At 38.1% G+C, this 5,000-nt stretch overlaps 1 long non-coding RNA gene across 1 annotated transcript in view; it reads right to left on the bottom strand.

The window, feature by feature from the left end:
• Positions 1 to 3,307: 3,307 nt before the first annotated feature.
• LOC310718594 overlaps positions 3,308 to 5,000 on the bottom strand; it is a 202,445-nt gene continuing 200,752 nt past the window's right edge. Inside the window, exon 3 of the long non-coding RNA XR_014531198.1 lies at positions 3,308 to 3,750. This is a non-coding gene — a long non-coding RNA (uncharacterized lncRNA). The remainder of the gene's footprint in view (positions 3,751 to 5,000) is intronic.

Raw genomic sequence — 5,000 nt, 5'->3', positions numbered from 1 at the left:
GGCATCGATCTCATGCACACTCACATCAAAACAGTGTTTCGGGCATGGAGTGAGTAGCCACAGTGATACTGCACTTTATGTGCGAGGCGGAGACTAAACAAAGTTAAGTTCTGTGACTTAATGCCTTCGAGAGAAATTCTGATTGTAACTATGTAAGAACTGCATTACCGAAAGCCACGTAACAAAACGTCTCGGAACAAATAAGTGTACTGTTACACACCAACAATATATGATCAGCTTTGAGATTCTTGAGTGTGAAGAACCTTGCTGTAGTCTATAGTACCTTTTGTGCGACAAGGACATGGATGTTGGAGATTCTCCTCAGAACTGTACACTTTAACAGAGACGAATTTCGAACCAGGTTCCCCTATTTAATTTTTTACAAAATAAAATTGTAGGATTTGTCCAACAGCTAAACAATCATTGATTCTTTGGAATAATGAAATGATTTGCATGAAATAAAACTTAAATTTAATACGTGACAGTTTTTCTAAAGTCTATAAATGTAAAAAATAATCAGGTCACGGCTGCCGTGTATGAGTTAGCTCGTGCAGAAAATGTAACTGGATCCGACACTCGTTTCTGACACAGTGACTTTATTCAGTGAGTAATGAGCGCTAAGGCTTGATGAGGAAAGCAGTCAGGTCTCCTGGGGAAATCTGCCCTTTTGTACCTGAACCGAGCCAAAAATTGACCACACCGCCTCCTATTATTATCCATTACGGAGGCCCACTGACCTGAGGGGAGCGGAAAAGGGCAGAACTCGAGCGGCGGCACGTCACGCCGATGACTAATGCAAAGTAATGAACGTGTGAGATGTTTTCGCAGTCAGGTCCGCAAGTCTGAGTGCACTTTCCAAGAAGTGCTGTTCATAATTAGCGATAGAACAGCTTAACCTTAGCTTGTGAACACGGCTCTCCGGATCGATTTTAGTTTATAAAATAAAAGAACCAATTCCAAAGAGTTGAAAATGCATTTATTGTTTGAAATACTCCCCTGCAACATACACTGTTGTCTCTAGACTGACCAGTGACCGGTGCGCCACCTATCGGTAATAGGACTCACTAGCCACATACTACTGCCTGTAGTAACCGCACGCTAGCATCCGTTTTTTATACCTGTAACATTAAAAGTCCCAGTTTGACTTCAAAGCACTTCGTACTGAAAAACTACATTAAAGTATTTTTAAGGTCTATTGGAAACCCAAACCGGTTCCAGAATAACAATGTCCCTGTAAACCTGGGCTTTATTGTGATTTCGCTGTATGTTGGGACGTACAAAGAAAATGTCATATACTGTGCAACCTCGATACTCGCGGGGGTTACGTTCTATGACCCCTCACGAGTTACAAAAAATGGCGAGGTTTTGACTCTCTTTTTAATGGTTCCTTTTTTAAGAGGAAATGTACATTAGATTAGATTAGATTAGATTCAACTTTATTGTCATTACACATGTACAAGTACAAAGCAACGAAATGCAGTTTGGGTCTAACCAGAGTGCAATAACAGCAAGTGCAGGATATACAGTTTATACAGGATGTACATAAGTTAAATAGAATAGTAATATAGGACTATAAACAGTAATTTAAAGATGTATATCTACTATAAATATAATATACAGATGGAGTACTGTAAACTGTAAACTCAGCAAAAATTGTGAATTACTTGTCATAAATGGTTGATTTACTACTTTAAATAAATAAAACAATAATAAAATAGTTTTTCAAACATTTCATTTATTGCGGCTTCTCGCGAAATATCAGATTTTTCACGAGTTGCTCTCAGTCCGCTTCCAAATGAAAAGATCTATCGAGGTCGCGAGTGTCAAGGTTCCACTGTGTATATATAAAACCATACAGTGCTGTGAAAAAAGCTTTTGTGAGATGTGAAGAATTGCTGTGAAGTAAAAATGTTTTTGTCTATATAAAAAATACACTATGAGCAAACAGGAGACGAATCGAAATCAAATCAATATTTGGTGTGACCACTTTTTTGGCTTTCAGGTGTTACATCTGCACACTTTGTACACTTGCACACGTCAGGGATTTTGTTGGATCAGAGTCAGGTATATGATTAACCAGTTACACCAAGCAGGTGCTCATGATCATCAATTTCATATTTAGGTAGACGCAGTGGTCAGCCGAGGAAACCTAATGCAGCAGATAAAGCACACATCATGATTACTTCACTTCGACACTGGAACATGTCCTGCAGTGCCGTCAGCAAAGAACTGGCGTAAACCAGTGGGACCAGGTTCAACCATTTACTGTCTGGAGAAGTCTGGCAAGAAGCAGAGGTGTAAAGAGAAGCTAAAAATCATACTTCAGTAAAAGTTTATTCAAATGTCCATTTAAAGGTCAATACTGCAAAACTTTTCATTCCAAGTTAAAAAGCAATTTCAATATGACTTGAGTAAAAGACTTCGAATATCTGACCTGAACAGTATTTGAGTATTTGACGCAGATTGAATGTAGGAAAAACAATTATTTCCTAAAATACAAAACAGATTGTTCACCTCAATACTGCATTAACCAACAACACAACAGCCTCCTCAACAACAATACGTATTTACGCGATCTTTCAAAAAGGGTCTTTTAATTAACACATAAAATGACAGTATCAGATCACAAAGTAGAAGAATCTTTGTTATTTTATGGATGAAAAAAGTGAAAGTAGATAATTTTAGATAAAGTAAAACCACATTTTTATAGCTGACTGACCGATTAGAAAATGTAATAGGTAACGTTTAGTGTCAATTCAATTATAGTGAAGTAAAAAGTACATATATTGAATCATAAATGTAGTTGTGTGGAAAGTAAACGTTGCTTCTACCTTCGATTCTCAGTGAAACTAGAAAGTAGCTTAAAATGACTTTAAGTACCGTAACAAAGTACATTTACTCTTTTACTTTACACCCCTGTCCAGTAGGGGTCCTCATAGTGGGAATTTCAGAGGTGGGAAGTAATTAAGTACTAATATTTCGTTATTTTACATAAGTGGGTTTTTCTGGTATCAGTATTTTACCTCACAATTAATTTTTTTGACAAATTTTTACTTGAATTCATTAAATTTTTACACAAATATCTGTACTTTCTACTTCTTACATTTTCAGACATTTTCAGACGGAGAAATTTGCTCCGTTTATCCTTTATGTTTTTGCAGCTAGAAATGTGTGTGGGGGGAAAAAAACGCATAACGTAAACCTTCATTTTTGGAAAATCTTCTGACGCTGGAGTCTCTTTAGATAAGTGTGTAATTTACATAAATGAATATTTAAATTGATGCTTTTCTTATTAAAAACCCAGATAAAAAACCTGTTTTATTTGTTCATTGTTATACAAAAAAAAGTGCCTGTGTAAGTCGTTTCTATAGAAACGATACATGAAATATAGAAATGCATGAAGGCAGTCAGAGATGCTCTTGTAGAAGAAGAAAAATAAAAGAACTGAATCAATATGCAAATTTTAACCTGACATGTAAATTGCAAAAGTAAGCACTCTTTTAGTAGGTAGTCCCACGTCTCCTACAGCCAGCCGTCTCCACACCAGCAGCGAGACCCAGCTTTGGTTTCACCTGCAGACCAGAAAGTGAGAACAGATCGTCCTCCCCCCGTCTCGGCCCACGCATTCTGTCACACAAGTGTGTGACAAAGCTGTCGGTTTGTATCTGATCCTCTCTCCCCAGGACCATGGCTCAGGTGAGGTGACCCAGCTGTTCTGCTGCACGAATAATCACAGTGACAGTTGATGAGCTGCCAGAAAGAGAGAAAGAGAGAGAGAACATCGTTCCATTTTTTTCCTTATCGTTACAGATACACGTTCCACTACAAAAGTGTGTGGTATGCAAATCCGTACTTCCACACATCAGTCTGAATTATGCACTCGCTCCTTTCAGGAGGAATATCAGCACATTTTTTTCTCTCCCTGTTCGGATGTATAAAGCGTTCAGCCACGTTTTGCGTGTCGTGTTGTTCGATATTAATGTGTCAGAAGTGATGTGGGTGAAACCTGATGTAATAATATAATCTATGATAATGCCACAGGCTCAGGCTCTGATTCTGTGTGTTATGAAGAGAACAGATTTGGGGGGTTGGTGACGTTGAGGGTGAGGTGATGCTCAGAAAGGTGGAAGGTTGGGGGGTGGAAACCAGATGTGGAGGGGGTTTCAAGGTTGATTTATGCTTGTGTGTGCACAAAATTGGACGCAGTGTATCGAGTGAACAAATGCTATTTATTATTGTTGTGTCTCATATGGAAAATTGACCTGACCATGACATTGTTATGCGGTTTCTCAACATCCCATTCCATTATTTAGTCTCCGTTTGCTGTTATAAGAATCTCCACGCCTGGGAAGATGTTCCACTAGATTTTTTTGGAAATTCATTCTGCTACAAGGGTGTTAAAAACTCAGGTACTGATGTAGATCATCCTGTTTGATAGGGTTGAGGTTCAGAGGTCTACAGCTGAAGATCTTCCACTCCAGCACATGTAAAGCATATCTTCATGGAGGTGTCTTTATGCACTTTGTTCCACATGGCCTGCCTGAACCGATTTTTGGATCTTCTTGTTTCAGTGAACGGATAATTGTTTGTCTCCAGATCAATCAGTTTGGGGAAGAACGTCAGATCCGAGTCATTTCTCTCCATCTAGTTTACCATTCTCACTGTTTCCCACTACTTTTTTCTCAGTAGAGTAAGTGTTTAAATTGTGGAAAATGTAACGAAGATCTGTTTTGTGGACCAGTCTTCTGGATTCTTGAACTATTAGATCTGGATTGTAAAGCATTTTTTTAACTGTATATTTTAAAATGTAATTTATTTGCAACATATACATCAATAAATAAATTCAGCTACATTTCAGAGGGTTGATTAACGATTGTTGATTCGGTTTGAAATCCAAAAGGTTTTGCAGTCGCATGCGAATGTGGACGTCGGCGAGGGAAATGACGCGACTTTGTGTGAGTGTTGAAGTGAAAATCAAGGTGTTAAATGAAGTAAAGAAC

The sequence above is a fragment of the Silurus aristotelis genome (assembly GCF_946808225.1).
Source record: "Silurus aristotelis genome assembly, chromosome: 23".
NCBI classification, from domain to species: Eukaryota; Metazoa; Chordata; class Actinopteri; order Siluriformes; family Siluridae; genus Silurus; species Silurus aristotelis.
Note: the sequence above shows the minus strand (reverse complement) of the source record. Positions and strands in the feature narration are given on the sequence as shown.